At 47.0% G+C, this 20970-nt stretch overlaps 1 protein-coding gene across 2 annotated transcripts in view; it reads right to left on the bottom strand.

Annotated features, from left to right (window-relative positions):
• The window catches only part of LOC146198274 (retinol dehydrogenase 11-like), a 53833-nt gene that overhangs the window by 22944 nt on the left and 9919 nt on the right, over window positions 1-20970 (bottom strand). For both annotated transcript variants that reach the window (XM_084593684.1, XM_084593685.1), the window contains exon 2: window positions 4995-5169. The gene's annotated coding sequence lies outside the window, so the exon portion shown is untranslated. The remainder of the gene's footprint in view (window positions 1-4994; window positions 5170-20970) is intronic.

Here is a 20970-nt window from a genome sequence, read left to right as displayed (position 1 = left end):
TGCATGAATGTCTTGCGCAAGCAACGGCGAATGTGGTCAGATAAATGACCTCTTCCGCTTAGGGAAGCAACTGTCCCACTCACTGTAACATTTTCCATGGGTGACGGGAATGGTGTAAGCGACGCCGGCCTGACAGGCGGAAGGTGGTCTAGGGCGAATTGTCTTCCAAGCTGGCCCCACTTGATATCTTGTACAAGGCAGCACATGCGCGCAGGCCTACATGGTGCTAAAAATACGACGACGACTCCGCACGCGTCGCCCACCTTCTTGAGGCGGTGCCACACAAGACAGTAGGGCAATACACGACTGGCCACTGCTGAGAACGTGCATTTCTTCCTGTATGAGCCGCCTACCGGATTTTACCTCGCGAATCTGGCTGTCGACCATTGAACTCACATTTCTCTTCATGAACCAGCTGGTGAAGAAGGCTTCTTTAGTCGGCTATCTAAGGACCATATATACTGAGGTGAAACCTTCAATGGAGCTTAAATGAAGCGAGTGAAGGAACGACCATCAAGGTTCGCCGCAAGCCCCGTCGCGGTGGCGCAGTTGTTAAAATGCCCTACTATACTGTGCCGGAGTACCGGGGTTCGAACCTAACTGCCGGCGGCTGCCTTTCGATGGAGGCGAAACAGAGAGGCATCCGTGGGCTGTACGATGTCAGTGCACGTTAAAGATCCCCAGGTGGTCGAAATTACTCCGTAGCCCTCCACTACGGCTCCTCTTTGTCTCTTTCCACTTTCACTCCCATCTTCCTCCCTTCCCCTACGGCGCGCGGTGCAGGGGTCCACAGAACAAATGTGACGGATACTGTGTCTTTCCTTTCCTGTGAACCCATAATAATTATCATTATTTCGCCACAAACAATTGAAATTCTATGCCTAGAATCCTGCAGACAGGAAATCGTGCCGGGCCCTCGGCGGCTGAGTCCAATGACTGGAATCCCGCCGCAGTCGCGAAGGTTGCCTTTCGATGATGGCGAAGTGCGATCAACGCATTCGAACCCTTCAGCGCGCTCTGGCGTCGGTGCGGCGTACACGTGGCTGACTCTCGTGAGCATGGCTATTCTAGCCGTGACCGTGACCACGGCGGAGAAGGCACATTGCTTTGACGTCGGCGCAGCCAACCTTCACGTTTTGTCTACTTAAGGCACGCGGATGCGTGACCATTTTTTACCATGCGTTATGTGTCAACGTCGGTCAGTAAGAAGGCGCACTTCAGAGCAACACCAGCGGTGTTCCGTGCGAGGGAGGAGAAGACGAGGATAACCAGCAGCCGCGCCAGCGGACAGGGCCTCCTCGCACAAAGACGCCGGGGACAGGGCAGCGCTCTCTCGCACAAAGACGCAGCGATAAAGGCGCCGCTCGGTGCGGAGCTTTTGACACGACAAGAGATGGTTATCCGACATAACTAAGTGGTTACGCAACAGCTTGAGGCCTTCTCTTCTATCTGGTTAGTGTTCTGATTCATATCTACATGCTGTACAGCATGTGGCTGTGGCGTTTAATAGCCTGATTACCACCGAACGGAAAGAGAGCGATGACGTTCTGAATGTGATAACCTTTTGCGTGCCGCTTATCGCTGGGAGGCAGTTTTTTCCACAATCCAACTATTGACATTAAAACAAAGCAGTTACTGTTAGCTAGCCTCCGCCTAACCGCGGATATACGACTGGAAAATATAGCTATGCGGCTTTCACTGAAACTTCATTGCAAAACAACTTTTCTCCTTTTCCGCCAAATAACTTTCTGAGAACCCATGAAGCTTCCCTTTACAACGGTTTCCTTGCGCACATGTATAGTTACTGAGTATGGTTACTCAAACAGTGAGTATAATTACTGCCTTATTCAACTGTGCTCGAAAAAGAGAAATTCAAAAGCAAAATTGCATTCTTTAACACAAATAAAGTGCAGAACAGAAATATGTATTATTTTGCTGTACTTTGTTTTGCCCTATGTATCAGCACAGCTAGTCTGTGCACCACAAAGGAAAACGCTATGAGTAAAAAAAAAACACACACACACACACACACATAAAAACACGTCAATTTCTTAAATGAGTATTATAGCACTATGTCAACTTGTCCAGAAAAAAGAAAAAAAAGTTAAGTAACGTTGCTGTAATGCTAAAAAAGGCCTCTGAAACCTTTGTCATCTAAACTAAATTTTTCACCTCACTAGGCTGGAGTGTATGTGTAGATGAATTGGTAGCGGCGGATGAAGCTGTTTTGTATGCTAACCACTCGATTTAATTCTGATGCGCAGATGCTGTACATGTCTCAGCCATTACTTTTGATCCGACTTGCCGATCGCAGCTCTTATACCAGGCATCCTAGCTAAACGTAACCAAGCTTATAGCAAGACACTGATGGCTGTTGAGAGAAACCTAACCAAGTCTGCAGTATCTTTCAATGTCCTACGCTATTTCATAAAGATGGATTAGCCAACTTCTCAAATATTGACTTAAGGTACAAAAGCAGCAAATCAGAAGATGTAGGCCGCCGTAAAAAAGTAGCTGATTGAAATGTTTGCAATGAGGTACAATTTACACAGCTGTTTATTGCCCTTAAAAGTAAACTATTTTGTGGCCAGCTGTAACTTTGCTACGCGCTTAATCAGCAATCATTTTGTGCCTCTATTGTCCCAGACTTATGCATCAGCACATATAGATAGGATACCTGAATGTAAGAAAAACCACCCGACATAGACATAAAACGCCTCTTTAAACGAGCAATAAACGCACCTGCGGGACTTATAGGGGCATGCGTATCTAACTTGGGATAGAAAGGTTCTGGCTGTTGAGCTGCCAACCGCACCGTTGGCGCAGCCGACTAAGCCCGCGAGAGCTGCTAACAAACACAGTCTTTATTCGAGCCCGGCGTAAGTCTAACTGCCCAGCACGAGCCGCGCCTCAGTTGCCGCTAGCTTCCGCGAGCATACAGCAGCGCCCCCCAGGCTATCCAAGACTAGCCACTGCAAGTGGCTACTACCTACTACAACACTGGGGGGCTGGATTCTGACCTCGCCCTCCAATGTCAAAAGCGAAGGTCGAGTTCGCAGCTCCCGCCAACTCGACCATGTAATACGGTCTTGTGACGTCACGCAACTCAACGATCAGTCGGTACTCGGCCATGTCACCTGCTGGCTACTGCCTGCCAGAGCCACACTCATTATTTCTCACTCACAAGGCGGACGATAGATTTTCGGAAGAACGAAAATTTTAATGCTCTCGCCTTAAAGAGTTGAATGTTTCGTAATGATGGCAAGAATAATAAATATTGATCGACTGGTAATGAAGAAAAAATGCTCATTAGCTGAGATATTGCTCAGTGTAATGTGTTCCAGGTCTCGATAACAGCCATGTTTATTTTTTAATGTCTAGTCTGCAGACGTTTCTTAATGAGTGTAGTCTGCAAGTAAAAAAGTTTTTTTTTTTATTTGTTTACAAGTTCTGCCAAATGACCAATATAATTTTGATTACTTTGTCGAGAACATTGAAACTTCAATTTATGACTTTGGTTCTGTTGCGAAAAATGAAATATTTATAGGCCTAAAATACATTCTGTACAGAACAGTACGCATTTACTTAATGGAAGTTTTGTGAAGGTGCAGCTTAAGGCAGATTTGCAATATCCGTAGTGTGCCAAACGATACTGAAATAATCTCGAAGAGGTCCGAGTTAGTGAGCTCTTAAGTTTAACAGCAAAAATATTGCGCATGAATAATATACCAACAACTGGAGCTATTTTTCAATCCGACGTTGTCCATTTCACCATTCATATTAAGCCAAGCGCGTTGAGAATGTGTCACGAAGGAGTTTTAGGAGAACATACTATTTCCCATTATACATGAGTGGAGCGGGATAGGTCTTCTCCTTTGACATCATTTTATTTTAGACATACATAATTTCTGAGGGTAATTTTTAACATGATATCATTCAGCCTTCATGCCGCTTTTTATTTTGGAAACTACGATAACCTTCTTGTTTTTATAGACATAATGCATACATAATAAATTTGATTAGTATTCAAAACCCAGTGTTGTAATTGCTATTTACTCGAACTCATCTTTTAATTCCGCGAGATTAAACGCCCTACAGAGTTTTCAGGTTAGAATACATACTTCTAATACCCTACACAGTGCACAATGCCATTTCTGTTATTAAGAAATCACAATGGCACCGCAAAATTCCAAAATGTTACTTTGGGGGGACTCCTGCGTTGACTTTTTTTGTTGTTTTGTTTCAACAACTGAAGGCAGTGATTTTCATTATGTCTGAGGTGTGTCCCAAAAGTTATGTCTTATTTTTTTTTTTGTGAAACCTATTTATTAAAAATTTGCGAACGTAACAAAGGTTACAACTGCATATATGTGCCAGAGCTATATTACTTCTAGATACAATCTCGGTCAAATCGAAAGGCCACCTGTGAACGAGGGCATACATCTCTTCTTTGTGCCAGCCTTTTGTCAACCCAGCGCCAACACTGGCAACACAGCCTGTCCTCATATAGCAGCCCAAGTGGAAAAGAGATTACGGCTGGACTGTTCTCCCCAGCCTGCATAATTAAAATCTTAACTTGTCACCTGATTTTTAAATATGCGCTTTGCGGATTAAGATTTCAGACGACGGGAGTGTCATTCGCGCAGTGAGGCCAAGGCTTCAGGAGAAGAAAAAATACTGGCGCAAAGAAGCATGTACGCCCTTGTTCAGCGATAGTGCAAAGCCATACGACTTGATCGAGATCGCATTGAAAATAATTTTGGTTTGACAGATATGCAACAGTGTTCTCTGTGAATTTCATGCACTTAAATGAAGTGTCCGAGAAAAAAAAAAAAAAAAAAAACGACTGGCATTATACTTTGGATACCCCTGATATTTGCTGGACATTTTATGATATTACTGCTCTAGTATTTTTTTTTTTTTTTTTTTGCCTTAGCGTGCGAGGATGAGGCGAAAAGGGATTGGAAGCTATTCTGCAGCAGCCATAGTCCTACCTTTCGGTGGCGGCGTCTCTGCTTCCAAAACTCCAGCAATTTCTGCCGATCTCTTCCTCAGGGGTTTGGCTTGCTTCGCGCGCGCAGCGAAGAACCTCCGAGACGAGTTATTCCGATAAACGACCGCTGCCGACGTGCACGTGCAGTCGCCTTCCTTTGGTGCACATGGAACAACCTGCAGCACGAATCGGAGCACGAGTGAGTTCTCTCCAGACGCTAGACTTGTCGATGGCTGAATGGGCGCACGCGCGATGAGAGAAGGAAAAGTGAGGGTGAGTCCTCAGAGGACTGAAGCAGCGCTATGGCGCTTTGTGCCGCTGACGTCGATGGCGATTGCTCTTCCTACTTCTTTTCCGCAAGAAGGCAGGGCCGGACCGGCAACGCCAGCGTCCTGGTGCCGACGCAAGGGGGGCCTCTTTCTTTTTCCGGGGTTGTCGCCTGGTCTCCCGTTCTGCACTCAGCCTCGCGCCGCTCACTCCGGCAGGGGGAGGAGGATGGGAGAGCGCAGGCTTGCCGCTCGACTAGATCAGAAGAGGCCCGAATACCGCGACAGTCTCTCTCTCCCACCGGTGAGAGCGATCCTCTCTTGGGCGCTCAGTCGACCCCAAAAATGCGAACGAGCGGCCCCTCAGGAAGGTCACTTTCGGGGACGATGCTGCCTCGCCTCTGACGCAGAGCACGACTCACTACTCGGAACTTTCCAAGAGCGGCCGAAGCTCACCGAACAATTAACGAAAAAAAAAAAAGAAATAAGATTGTATAGCTATACCAACCGCCTTTCCGCATTTATATGCAAGAGCTCACATCACTTAACGTACTAACATTAGCGTTTTAGTATTTCATTTGTTTTTGAGCTCTCACACGACTGCCCGGCGTTGCGTCACAATTAAGACATTCCTTAGCGCCTCTTGCGTGCATACTCAGTTTTCTTTGGCGTTCATAGGTTCTTGTTTTCTTACATTATATATTCGCTTCCATTGACATGAAGAATCTTCGAGCATCGTCCTCTTATTTTGCAAGATGAGCAGTGTCATGTTTGCCTTTCGACGCCTACGTACCCTATGTTACCTGACACAGTGAGGCGTCTCTCTCTTGCGGTTCGCGGCCTTTTCAGACGGGGCAGCCTGCCTTGCCGAATGTATAGTGGTCAGACGTGAGCTTCCAATCGTAGGTCAGAGACCTCGGGTCTTTCCGGGTTAACGGTATCCACGAGGTCAATGCAAAATAACGCGAAAGCAAAATGCACTTCATCAGCGTCATTGAGTTGCTATTTAGATAGATCCGATCTAACACAGTCTACTACTTGCGACCAACTGCGAGCGACTTCTCCTCCGTCGTCGCCACCACTAGCGCAGCTCGTATAGATATCTGTACCTTGCCGAATTTTCCTGTGCAAAAAAAAAAAAAAAAAAAAAAAAAAAAAAAAAAAAAAAAAAGCGAGTTTCCTTTTTTTTTTTTTTTTTTTTATTCTCACGAGGTACGTACACTTTACACGTCATCGGCTGCAAATCCTGCGACTCGCTAAATGCATAACTCAGGTACGTTATTTCTGAAGACGTGCGTGAGCTAGCCTGTTTAAGCGTACCGAACTCATGTAGGTGACGAACACACCAGCAGGTGAACTCGACGTCAATGTGTGCCGTATATTTATGGGGCCGCCCCAATATGTTTTCCTTCTTTTTAACATTTTCTGGCGCAACAACGAGTAAGATTTGAGGAGGAAGAGCGGATTTTTTAAGCGCTGATTTTTCTGCATTAATGATGCTGTATTTAAAAATTACTGACGAGTCATGACGAGCAGCCAGATAGCTTGTCCGCTTCTCTTAATCTCGGTAAATATTATTTGATGGATCTTTTAAACTGCCGCGTTATGGCACCATAAGGTGGGGACTTGCTAATAGGTCATCGCCTAAACTACTGAAGTAAATGCTTAAACTTAAATGAACTTTAAACGAACTTCACCGAAGAACCGGCGTTTGTATCAGCCGGAACAGAAATGGGGCTTCTCTGACCTATATGTGACCCATTCTTTTGTATATAAAAAAAAAAAAAAAAATGCACGTACCGCTAGAAGATCCTTTCCGTAAAGTATCGCGGGATCCCACATTCCTAAAGAGACCTCATCAAGAAACTGGGGTCAGCAACACAATAAAGGCCATCGCCAATCAAGATATGAAATTTGCCTGATAATTAATTTTTGTTTTGGGCTTTCTCACTTTATATTGCAAAGCATCCCTAGTCTTTTAATTTGCTGTACTTTATTAACGTCTGGAAAAGAAGCGCTCTTTACAGCTTCTGCGCTATTAAAAGCCGCGTTCACCCTCTGGCAGCCGACTGGAAACAAGTATGCGTTTAGTTGTTGCAGGAAAGACGCCGCCACTACACATTAAGTTCTGCAACGCTAAACACTTCGCACTGCACTGCATAGTTAAGTATAATGACAATCAGAACAATGAGCTTGGAGCTACAATGCTCTTTTTTTTTTTTTTTTTCAGCGTACATGGCTATGCAAATAAGTCGAGCTTGTACCCCTGTCACGCGGACAGTTTCGATCGTCATTGAACTCGATCTGCATTCAACTCAATGCAGATCGAAGTTGTCACATGGCAACTTTCAAGTGCAGTCGAGCTCGAGCCATGCTTGACTTCAAGCTGAGTCCTGAATCGATATTGAGATTTCAAGCACACTCGAAAGTGGTCGTCGACACCCTCGTCATCAGCGAGCTCTAAAGCGCACACGCGGAAAATTTCTCAATACTCCTTGAAGACGCCCATGTAGCACGGGACGCTTCAATCCTTCTTGAAAACCGCAATGCAGATCGAGTTTGATTAGGATAGAAAGTGACCGTGTGACACATATATTAGTAGCTAGAGTCTCGTCTGCAGAATAAGTTCCACTTAAATATTCGTTATTTCGACTTCTTTTATGGTCGCGTTAGCTCAAGAAAGAAGTGTCCATATTAACTAGGCACGATTTTGTATTCACTTCTTCATTAGCATTCGCCTCTCTGGCCTTGAAACAAGTTGGGCGGCATTCAGCTCTGCCTTCAAGGGTATGACGCGATTGCGTTATTGGGTCCCGCTTGGGGTTCCTTTTTGGATCATCTTTCGTGTACATAAATATACCTTGCTGCTCGAATAATCACTAATACTTTAATTAATGCTCATGCTATCTCACAAATACTCTTTAGCGTGTACAGTAGTAAGCTACAACGCTACGTAAAAGGCAATCCGATATTGTAAAAAGCCCCCTTTTAACTAAGCCTTACAAACATGTCTGTCCGTACTACGGGCAGTGTGTCCGAGTCGGAACTTAAAGGTCCCGACTTCGACGCCCCTCTCACGTTCACGTCTCATAGGATATCGTTAAAGAACCCCAGGTGGTCGAAATTTCTGGAGTCCTCCACTACGGCGTCTCTCATAGCCTGAGTTGCTTTGGGACGTTAAACCCAGCAAACCAACCAACCTATACTCGAATTGACACTATTGTCGTTATCATCACCATGATTTTACCTACTGCAGGGCGAAGGGCTCTTCCATATTCCTCCAGTTATTCCGGTTATGTGCTAGTTGCATTCACTTCAGCCCTAACATCTTCATCCCATCCGCCCATCAAATTTTCTTCAGCCCCTGCTTCTATTGGAATTCAATTTTTTACTTCAGTGATCATCAATTATATCTTCTTTTCACATTACATGTCCTACCGATGCCCATTTCTTCTTAATTTTGAGTAAAATTTCGTTAACTCGGTTTATTTCTCTGATCTACTTTGAACGCTTCCTAACGTTACACCTACCATTTTTGATTCCATAGCTCTCTACGTTGTCCTCAACTTAAGTATAGAGCCCTTTTCGTTAGCATCTTCGTTAGGTGAGTACCATTGCGATGAGCTGTTACTTTCCCCTTGAGGAGAACCGGTAAGCCGCAAGTCATAATATGGGAGTACTAGTCAAATGCGCTGCATTCCAGTCTTATTTTCTTATATATTTCCCTTTCGTGGTCCGGATCTGAGGTTACTACCATCCATATGTAGTCATATTCGCCTACCCCTTCCAGTGTTTCCTTTTCTATTATAAGCTGCAGAAGGCTATTGAACCTTACCTTCGCCTTCCGCATAATAATATTTAGGCCTGCCTTTCTGCTTTTACTGCCCAGGTCATTACTCGTTCTTTTCAATTGGTCCCCTGAGTGACTTAGCAAAGCAATGCCAGCAGTGAATCGCATGTTACTGAGGTACTCTCATGCATCAACGTTTATATTTAGGTGGTTCCCATTCAAAGCCTGAATACTTCGCCCAAGCAAGCAGTGAATAGTAGTGGGAAGATCGGGTCTTGCCCAGCACTCTTATTTATAAGGTTTTATTTCACTTTCCTTATGGAAATCAATGACGGCTGTGCAGCCACTACATATATAACAGTCAGTGCATTCACATTAACCTTCTTTTACTTCCAGATTTCGCAAAGCCTGCATGACTGCTGAAGTTTCTACTGGTCAAATATTTTCTTCTTACTGATGGATGTGCTATCTGTAGGGGCTGGTTATATTCCGAGCATGTTTCTATCACCGTATTGTGTGGACATTAACGATGGTAGAGTACATTTTCCGAAAACCTGCTTAATTCTTTGCTTCATTGAAGTCTAAGGTTACCCTGATTCTACTGGCATTTACCTTAGTAGATAACTTGTGCAAAATGGATAGTAAGCTGATTGGTTAGCAATTTTTAAGGTTCTTAGCGCCCCCTTTTTTATGGATTAGGATGATAGCGTTCTTCACAAATTTCGGTACCGTCGACATCATGAGACATTGCGTATACAAGATGGCCCGTTTTTCTAGCACGATATCCGCACCTTCCATCAACAAATCTGTAGTTGATTATGTAATTCTATCAAATTGATTTCCCTTTTTTATAGCTTTTAAAGCTTTCTAAACATCGTTGTTCATTATACCGGAGCACCTGACTGCTCTTCACTATGGCCAATCTCTTTATTGTCCTTACAATTGCGGTTACTGTATAGGTCACTGCAGAACCCCTCGGCAACTTTGACAACCTTGCGCATATTCAGTAATGACATTGCTCGCCTTGTATCTTAAAGCATACATCTAATTTTTGTGTACGCCCAATTTCCTCTTAACGGCTTTCAAGCTACCACCGTTCCTCAGAAAATGCTCGATTTTGTCCATATTATACTTCCTTATGTCGGATATTTTATGCCTATTGGTCAGGTTTCATAACTTTGCCAGTTCTATCCTGTCTGTCGGGTCGGAGGCTTTCATACTTTGGGATTTCTTAAAATCTATCGCCTGCACAGATACTCTAGTAGTTCTAACTACCCTAATGCCTACTTCTACCACACACTAAATAATGATATCTCTGAAACAAACGTTCATTGCCTCTGCGCTAAGGTCGTCTTCCTTGGTTAACGCTTAGTATCTGCTCTAGCGAGATTTTGAATTATTCTACCTTCCCTCTCACCACTAATTTGTTGATGGACTTCTTACTTAATTACCTATTCCATTCCCTCTTCAAATCGAGATTAATTCGATACCTTACCACTTGTAGTCGCTGCATTGAACGTTTCGTATTACTTCTACATGCTGCACTATGCCAGGGTTAGAACACAGTATCAGACTTGAGAGCTCTCGTTAATTTGATATTATGCGTTCTCGTGCAGTGCTTGTCACTCTTCTCGTCACAGTATCTGTCGCACGTTTCAATGGACGCATGAACACCGCGGTAAGGGAAGGAAAGAAGCTGGGAAAGAGCAAAAAAAAAAAAAAAAAGCTACTGTAGAGGGCTCCCGGAATAATTTCAATTACCTGGGTATCTCTAGCGTCCTCTGACATCACTCAAGTGCCATCATTTCTCACATTCGTCAGACCAATCTCATTGCGGCGGAGGAAACTGCGATCGCGTTGGCCATCGCCGACCCGCGTACGCACACAGTCCTTAGTGACTCTAAACGTGCGATTCAAAATTATTCGAAAGGCCTTTTCTGCCCAACCGCCGCGTGCATACTCTGCGGCCGCACTCACGATCACAAAATCCACTTAGTCTGGGTAACCGCACACGCGGGGAACTTTGGGAACGAAAAGGTCGACCGACTAAACCGAGGTCTAACAAACCGGGCTGGCGACTCCGCGGATCCAGAGGCCTTCGCCAAGGCCCCCTTGACTTTTGCCGAAATCACTAACCTACACAGAGAGATGAGACGACGCTTCCCGCCTCCCCATCCTGACCTCGACAGAGCGCAGGCCACCATGCTGCGTAAACTTCAAACACATTCCATTGTCCGCTATTCGAGATTGGCGCTGATTACGGACGGGGACTACGACCCTATTGGCCACAATTGCGACTGTGCAGTAAGGGCCACATTGGCACACACCCTTTGGGGATGCAGAGGAAGACCGCCTCCTCGTACCTTACTGCCAGTGACCTCCGATCAGAGCTGGGACCAACTTCTACCTGCTCAGACAAGAAGACGCAGCTGGCGCTTGTCTCGTGGGTCCAGAGTATCGCCTCCACCTGGAGGCCACGCCAGGCTGACATACCTTAATGATCACACTCTTTTGGCAATAAAAGTTGTTTCTTTCTCTCTCTCTCTGGAAAGTTATATTGTTCGAAAGCTAATTAAAAAAAAAAAACCTATAGCAAAACCCAGATAACTTTTCGGCGAGCATTTTTGTGATAGCATAAGGAACGTTACGGCAAATAATTTACAATATTTAGACCATTTTTCTGCTTGACATCATTACCGGTCACGTGCCGTCCCATACGTACCTGACGTACCGTCTCCTGGTTGCTTCCGAATGACCGCGGGTGTCCCAAATTATTTGAGTAGCTCCGCCTATGCTCCTACCGGTTCCGAGGGATGACGCCTGTGACAATCGACACACCTAATTATGCACGAGGCAGCAATATCTGAAATTTAGGATTTCCACCTTTTTAAGATTTTAGCTCCCGTTGTCGGCGACGTTGAGGTGACATTGAACCAACACCGAGAGCCAACATCCGGGCCCCGATTTTCCGTCATCTGGAACCATATTCTGAGTTTGCGGCGTTATTCAGTGTCACCACCTCCTTGACCTCAAATGATATCATTGTTGTAAATACCGGGACCGTATTGTGTGTCAATTCCCACCAGAACCATCCCGGCGTGAAGCAACTTTGCTGTGTCACCTGTGGGTTGGTGTAGCATTCCCCAACTATAATATATTTGTGATAGGTAAGGTTAATAACCCCAAATGTGCAACCTGCGGGTGAGCGAGACTATAGCCACATTCTCTGTGAGTGTCCCACATACAGTGCCGAAAGACAGCCTCTCTGCTGTGCGCTGGAGCGTTTAGATGGACCCTCGTGGACAGAAATAAAGATCATAAGCCACTGGTCGAAGCGATCGTCGGCGGTGAAGGCCTCCCAGGCACTACTCCGTCTTTTGAGAACTACGGGCCTGCACGATAGGTTGTGATTTTGCTGCAAGCTATGCTCACTTCATATTCCTACAAATCCCTTTTATCCTTCACCTTTATATCTCTCACCCCTTGCAGGATAGCAAACCGGTTTCTTCTTCCGGTTAACCTCCCTGCCGTTTCTCTTCTACTCCTCCTTCTCTGAAATCGGAAGTGGCTACCAGAAGTGGAAGTGGTTTGGTTACGGCGTATTCACCAATCAGGTCAGGGTGCTAGATAGCGACTCTTTCGATAGCGACGCAAACTCAGAATACGGAACCTATAAACTGATTTACTTTCATCCGGGAGCGGGAACGTAAACATCCGGACTCAAACAATGAGATCTCACGAGACAAGTTCTCTGTTCTCGCTTTAGCACCCTCGCCAGTGCCGCTGCTAAGATATCCGTAAAGTGGCCTGTTGCGGTCCGACGCCTTTTCTCAGAATTCTAACTCTTCCGGTGCTGCTATTTTCCTTTCTTGCCGAGCTATACTTTTCTCTATACCTCGAAAAATGACCTTCAACCGTAGATATGTAAGGCTTTTCGGGTAAAATGCTCGGAAACGCTGACGACGTGCTAGGTTTCTAAATAGAGATGTACGCGCTACGCTGTCTCTGCTGCCCGCCGGTGCTACGAGTACCGAAAGGAGTTCGTGGAAGTTTATTTACTCACAACCTTCCTTCTGTAGTTCCTTGCGCATGGACGTGAGCAAACAATTTCACAGCGCGTATGCCTTACTGTAGTGGGGTATTCTATAGGCGCACCGTGGATTAGACCGTAATATTTTCGTTTTCGCTGTGTACCCATACCACTGTGGAGAAGTTGGCATTCAAACGGAGCCCGTATGACGTCATACACATAATGCGGAAACAATTGGGAATAGATATGAAGTCCGCACGGAAAGAACATAGAACGCGTATGATATATTTTTTTTTATCACACATAGACTCTGAGTTTCTATTATTTCGTAAGAATCGGTCATATGGAACGCTTCCTTAGTGCATCCTTGCGGATCATGTAGCATAGGACATGGTTCGCAAATGGATGAGCGGGACATGATGTGCTTAACCAAAGGACATATCTAGAAAGAAAAGTACTGAATAGGAGGTCTGCGACGCGCGACGGCACAGAGCAGGGGAGCAAGCTGTGCGCCTTCACGCTCCATCGGTCGGCAAAACCATTGTCTGGACCCTGTCGACCACCGGAACGGCCTTCTGCTGCTGCAGACGGCGTCTTCGCGTGTGCACGGGACAAGGCTAGCGGTACCCGATCCTTCCGACCAGAGTTTCTTTCCCCGTGCTCTACACACAATCTGCGCGCAGTTGCATATAGGAGTGTGCATTGTGGCGTAGACGGCATCAATACGTGTAGCTTAGCGCTCCGTTCAAGGCTTTTCTGTCGTCGATATTTTTCTACCCCTTTAATGAGCAGCATTCACTCCATTGTTCGGAGAGCCACCGACAGGGAAAGCCCGAGTTCTGTCGGGGTTGAGGGGCGCGTAGCATCTTTCTAGGCGGGTTTCCACGGAGCAGCTATTACAGCCGCAGTTGTTTTGCAGAGGACGCCGTCTTTCGATCGAACACGTTTAAGAAGCAGGGTTGCCGGAATCTGTGCTCCACGGTTGCTGTGCTCCATGGCTTATCTCAATTCCATCGAATCCTGTCGATGATTTCGCCCTTGTGCCACGGGTACCGCGCACTCTAGCCATCCAGCAAACAACGGGCGGATGCGAGTGAGTGAGTGAGTGAGTGAAGGAGGGAGGGAGGGAGGGAGGGAGTAAACATGGTTAAATGCTTGGAGATCTTTTTCTTCGCCTCTTCAGCCGAGGCAGAGCTTGCGAGCTTTTGTGACCAGGTAAAACTGAGCCTCTGGGTCAGAGCTGGCCAGCAGACTCCCACTGCCTTTCATTTGGGTTTGGAACGGTTTCTAATTGATGTGCACTGCATTCCCACATTATGTGGTACAGGGATGCGAGCAAATTGCCATGAGGGGAATGAAAACTTTGCACCACCTTCAGAATAACAAATAAAAAACACAAGAGCCCGATGACTGGCTATTTTATTTATAGGATTCGTTGCACGTGCGCGTCCACGACACTGCTGTATCCTTGCATTGTGTAATACGCGCAGCACGAGCTACAGCATTCAAAAGTAGAATAAGTGCCTTAGGGAAACGATTGGAGATCCTTCTGTCTCTCGAGTCGGCTCAAGGCACGCTGCGGAGCGTCGAAAGGATGTGGCGGGTGGAAAACATGAACGCCACAGAGGATTTCGTGCTCTATGTGTACAGGCTCTGCACTCGTAAAAATTCTATGGTTGCCGACGAATTGCGTCTGATGTAGTCTGGTCCGGCTCGTTTGAACTTTTTGACGGTCTTCGGTAATCTCATAGCTCCTATCTCTCGCTGTCGGCGTTGTCCTGACTGGAAGAGGCAGCTCAACGGCGATTTTTCGCTGATGAAATTATAACCGTATGTATGTATGTATGTATGTATGTATGTATGTATGTATGTATGTATGTATGTATGTATGTATGTATGTATGTATGTACGTATGTATGTATGTACGTATGTATGTATGTATGTATGTATGTATGTATGTATGTATGTATGTATGTATGTATGTATGTATGTATGTATGTATGTATGTATGTATGTATGTACAATTTTATTAAGGAGCCGGCAAACGACGGGTTGCCCCCTGTAAGGGTGGCCCTTCCTTTAATGTTTCGGCGCGCGCGCCGCAGAAAACGGCGATGGAAAGTTCTCTAAGTTACGAGAAATAGACGCGACCGATTACGTCATCTCGGCCACCGCGCTGCGCCTCCTCGCCCTCGTCTCCATGCGCGGAGTCAAGCGTGCATTCCCCCGCACGGTCCCGGCCCTCCTCCTCGCTTCGCGCGGGAGGGCTGCGCGTGTTAACCATGTTCGAGAAAGTTCGAGGCCTCTCCAGAAGGCCAGGGGGGGAAGGCATAGCTTTGGCAGCACTAAGCTGTTTTCCGTTCCTCCTCCGCACCTAGAAGGTTCGCCGCTGGCTATTTAAGAGCGCGCCGCGCAGGCACCGACGGTTCTGGTTCTTGTGCTAAGGCTAGTCGTTGATGGAGATAGCGTAGCAGGCCGGCCCCGACAGAGAAGTCGTAAAAAGAGTGATGCGCTCGTTTTGCCGTTAGTTATTCTTTGTCTCTTTTGTGAAGTGTGTCGCCTCTCTGTTTGGTGTGAATAAGTTTTCTGTACCTGGTGCTTCGTGTTCTTGTTATATAAAGTTAATTCTCGTTTTGTTACTACAAGTTCGTTGGCCTTCGTCTCAGTGTGTTTGCGTGTGAACTGCACGTCGCCCGCCGAATCGTGGAGCACTTTGCAGAGGTGCGGAAGATTTGAAGAGACTAGAAGAACCTGATTTTTACTTCCCCATAATAACCATTAGGGATTTATAAGCCGCAGCATATATATATACTTCCGCTGCATCCATGTAGACCACACCTTTGTCCTCGCTATCTATCCGTGAAAGACGTGTCCTGGCACGGCCGCTCGATGGAAGCGCACTAGTGCGCTTCAATCGAGCGGCCGTGGTCTTGGCGTTTCTGCGGTCCACGTCCCGATCAGGTTATATCCTTAAGGGTATATGGGGGTATGTTTAAGAATGCTAAATTGGGCGAGTTGGTGCATTCGCATTTTAGGAAAACGTAGCGCAAAGAAGACAAGGACAAAAAGAGAAGGAAACACACACGAGCGCTTAAGTTAAGTTAGGTATGTTTAAGTTAGAGCGAGAATTAGGAGAATGGGAGACAACGTCAATAGTTTTGCAAGTGGAGCTATAGGCTTAACTGGGAAGATAGAGTGCTGCAAGCCACCAGGTTGGATAGAGGGGATATTCGTGCCGTGTATGCAGCTTCTTTAGGTTCCTCAAAAGTGTTGTGTACGCCGAATTTAAGGAGTCGGGCAACTTTCTGTGGCAATGGAGCCAAAGATACGGGGGTGGGGCTTTCGTAACTGTGTTACTACGCCATGTAGTTCCCAGTACCTGGAGCCAATGCTTGTTCAGCTTTAACAGTTTCCTTGGCTCCCACAAACAGCAACATGTTCCTTTACGTCGCTGATGGCTTATGAAGATAAAGTCACGACTAATCAACACCGCGCACGACGTACGCTGTCAAAAAAGCGGCTCCATCGTAACGCAGCAGCCGGTGGTCGCGTTCAAACCATGGTACATTTGTGACGTGGCAGTACATGAAGCTTCCCTTCGCAACTTTACTGTGATCGTGATATTTGATCCGCATAGAGCACATCCGCCTTAATGCGCCTTAACTGATGGGGAACCTTGGCGTCAAAGCGCGATAGGATGAAGGGTGCTGCCATATTGGGGAGCTGGGCTGCTCTCGTAGCACAGGAAAGTGTTGACGACTTCACCCCTAACAGCCCAGTCAAACCGGTTTCTCCAAGGGTCGAAAAATGGTCTAATCACCCGGTGACGTCATGACCTGTCGTGACACGCTCATCAGGGGTTGCGCAGTGCATTTTGGACCACTAAAGTGTGATTAGGCGAAAGCCATTATAGCGCGGAGGATCGTAGCCCTCCACTACGGCACCTCTATCGCCCTCTCTCCTTTCACTCCCATCTTCCTTCCTTCCTTTACGGCGTGGTGCATGTGTCCGCGGAGAATTATACTGAGCCTTTTCTATCCTGTTAACTAATTTCAAACGCCGCTGATGGCTGCTGTAATAACGCCTCCTAGACATCTGGGTCTGCTTCTGTGAGCTGTGTGGTGCAGCGTTCGAATAAGCGGCAAATGAAAGGCGCTGCAAGGACGTCTGGATCGGACGCTAGGCGGGTCACGATTTTACAAATTGGTGAAGGATGCTGCCATATCAGGGAGCTGGGCTGCTCTCGTAGCACAGGAAAGTGTTGACAACTTCCCCCCCTCTCTGACGGAGGAGGGGAAGGCGAGTGGAAAACACTAATTTTGTTATCTGCTGGCTGCGCGCTTCTATATTGTTTGTCTACTTGTCACACACGTGTTCGACCCTTGGAGAAACCGGTTTGACTGGACTGTTAGGGGAAGAAGTTGTCAACACTTTCCTATCTTCCGCCGGTAGAGGCGGAGGAGATTGCAATAGCCATTGCCATTGCACGACCAGGCGTGAAACACGTCATCAGCGATAGCAAAGCGGCGGTTAGGAATTTTAGCAAGGGTAGAGTCAGCAATCGTGCTGCGAAAATTCTGAACGAGTCGTCTCTCGCCGAAAGCGTGACCATAATCTGGACCCCAGCACACGCCGGTCTCGCCGGCAACGAGGCTGCCCACAGTCTAGATTGACCTTTAGCGACAGTCAAACTGCTATCTGGAATATCGAGAAAGGCAAAGTCTCGTAAGAAGCCGCCCAAATTCTTTCAGCTGCAGCTAAAATAGATCGCCAAATCACCCTAATTTGCGTCCCAGCACACATGTCCGTCCCCGGCAACGAGGCGGCCTATGATTTAGCCCGAGATCTCTACTTCCGGGCAAACGCGGAGCCGCCCGAATGCCAGGAGATGGACGAATGTTTGCAAACCTATAAAGAAATCGTCGAAAATTATAGATTAAGAACACGTCTGATGCCGCCTCCGGATCCTAGCCTAAACAATAAAGAGGCCATAGCCTGGAGGCGATTAAAAGCCGAAAATTTCCCAACCCTGTCTGGTTGTTTCACGCCCAGATAGATGAGAGGAAAAATGATAAATGTAAAGTCTGCAAAGCAATTGGGGGACCCTCGACCATATACTTTGGGAATGCCCTAAGTCATCGGGCGCTAGGGACAACATTAAATGTAGAGAAGCCTTGGAGACCCTACCGCGAAGCGAAGTCCCCGCTGTCTAGCAAAGAGCCGTCTATCTGGCGGATGAGGCCGCGAATAACCAATGTATATTCGCCAGTCGTTAGTCGCGTTCGTTTAAAGGAAAGGCGCAGTTCGTTTACAGGAAAGGAAAGGCGCAGTATCTATCACTCGCGGAATCCCGCTATCATCATCCCGGCAGACAAGGGGAAAATGAAGAACATTTCACGATCCGGGGCCTGACGCAGTTAACCACTTGGCGCAATGTTCTTTCATGATACGAAGGACCCATTCTTACGAACTGTGTGTCAGGTTAGGTTGAACAAAGTGTTACTAAATTTAGTTGTAAGTTCGGCGAGCATGCAAGGGAGGATATTCGGAATCCTTAAAGAAGTGTATATGTCCTGTCGTGTATTGCAAGCCCGATTTTCGTTTCAATATTTAACAGCTGTGACGCGAAAGAAACTTTATAAGGAATTGTGCAATGTCTTTCTCCCGATCCCATTGTGCAGATCGTTGTACTGTTCAGGTCCATGGAATTCAGTCCTCACACGAGTAAAAAATATGGCTGTACCAGGGGGAGCAAAAACTTTTTTTTTTTTAAAGCTCCATAGCAATAACTAGAAGTTAAGACCTATTTAGAAATGAAGGGTTTTTAGATACCTTGGGGAAATCTCTGCTTCATATGCCGCAAGCCGGAAAATATCGAACACGTTTTCTTAGACTGTGGGGAAGCCTTTTTCTTCTGGGGCATTCTACAACGAATGATGTTCGTGGAAATTCGATTTTTACCAATTGAAGATGATGATGGGTTACAGCTTGACATAATCATGTTTTTGGTCCCTGCACAGTATCTGGCGATCCAGAATGGCTTTCAGGCATGCAGATATTGATACGAGGAAAATAAAGCCGTTGCGAGTATTATTGATGTTTTCAAGACACAAGACAAGTGCCTGAGTGGCTTCCGAGAATTGAAGTGTTGCTGCGCACGCCTGATTTTTAATGGACCACGCAGCCCGAAATCACGTGGCACGCCCAGACTATGTGGATAGCGTCAGCCACTTAATGGACCACGCAGCCCGAAATCACGTGGCACGCCCAGACTATGTGGATAGCGTCAGCCACTTAATGGACCACGCAGCCCGAAATCACGTGGCACGCCCAGACTATGTGGATAGCGTCAGCCACCTCCCCACAGTAGCCCCGCCGGGGTGGTGCAGTGGTACACGCCCGACTACTGTGCCGGAGTTCCCGGGATCGAATCCCGGCCTCGGCGGCTGCGTTTCGATGGAGGCGAAACGAAGTGGCGTCCGTGTGCTGTGCGATGCCAGCGCACGTTAAAGATCCCCAGGTGGTCGAAATTACTCCGTAGCCCTCCACAACGGCTCCCCTTTCTCTCTATCCACCTTCACTCCCACCTTCCTCCCTTCCCTTACGGCGCGGTTCAGGTGTCCACAGAGCAAGTGTGACAGATACTGCGCCTTTCCCTTCCTATGAACCAACCAACCAACCAACCAATCAACCTTCCCACAGTACTGGCACACGCCGTCAAAGGATGTATTGAAATGTTTAAGCCCCAGCGGGCACATTACAGTATTGGGGAGAATTTTGTTGAGGAGGCGCTCGTCAGCGTGATCCAGTCCCTTACAAGGGACCGGGTAGCGCATGTGCTCCTCCTTATAATAATCGGGGATGTCTTTGAATGTAAGGGCTAGATTGCCTGATCGGGAGTAGGCTTCTACGGACAGGGAGATAGCCCGGGGAGAGAGTGCGCGGGCGGCCTGATCGGCCTGTTCGTTTCCCTTGAGTTCCTGCTGACCGGGTGCTCAAATGAGGTTATGCGGAGTTGGGTCTATGTATCGGCAGCTAGATTGCAGTATACACCGGGCAAGCGGGGGAGCCCACCCCAGCCTAAAGTTCCGACAGGCCCCTCGCGAGTCGGTGATGATGTGGTAAATAAATAAATAATTGGTCAACAGGAAGTGAAAGGCGCAGTATCTATCACATTTGCTCTGTGGACCCCTAAACCTCGCCGTAAGGCAAGGGAGGAAGGTGGGAGTGAAAGCGTAAAGAGAGAAAGGGGAGCCGTAGTGGAGGGCTACGGAGGAATTTCGAACACCTGGTGTTCTTTAACATGCCCTCCTCTGATGGGGCTGGGACAGGGAGGCCACCGCCACTTGCGGCGGGGGCTAGCCTGCCACAGAATTTTTATCTGTTGTAGGTCGTCATTGCACCCGCCACCGTTTTTGTGGTGGACGACGGCCGTTGTTAGGCGCGCGTTTTTCTCTCCCTCTTCACCCCGTTATTATTAATATTTTTACTCTCCCTCTTCCTTTTCTTCCTTCTCTAGTTTCTCTTCTGTCTGCACGAGGCAGCGGAGGTGGCTCAGCTACAGAGCCAGTAGCAGGCCCGTGCTTTTTCTTTTCCTCCTTCCTACAGCCACAACAACAACAACAACGCTGACATCGCACAGCACACGGACGCCACTTCGTTCCGCCTCCATCGAAACGCATACGCCGAGGTCGGGTTCGAACCCGGGAACTCCGGCACAGTAGTTGGGCGTCTTACCACTGCACCATTCCGGTGGGGCTGATGATGTGTTTCGAGTTGAGAATACTGAGAGTCAGAACGATAGCAATCTCCTCCACGTGAGTTGTGCTGTAGGCTTTTAAAGTTATAGCCCGCTAACTGTGTTTATGCTGTGTACAACTGCAGCCGTATA

Source organism: Amblyomma maculatum, chromosome 2 (assembly GCF_055883805.1).
Source record: "Amblyomma maculatum isolate TAMU_Amacu chromosome 2, ASM5588380v1, whole genome shotgun sequence".
NCBI lineage: Eukaryota > Metazoa > Arthropoda > Arachnida > Ixodida > Ixodidae > Amblyomma > Amblyomma maculatum.
Note: the sequence above shows the minus strand (reverse complement) of the source record. Positions and strands in the feature narration are given on the sequence as shown.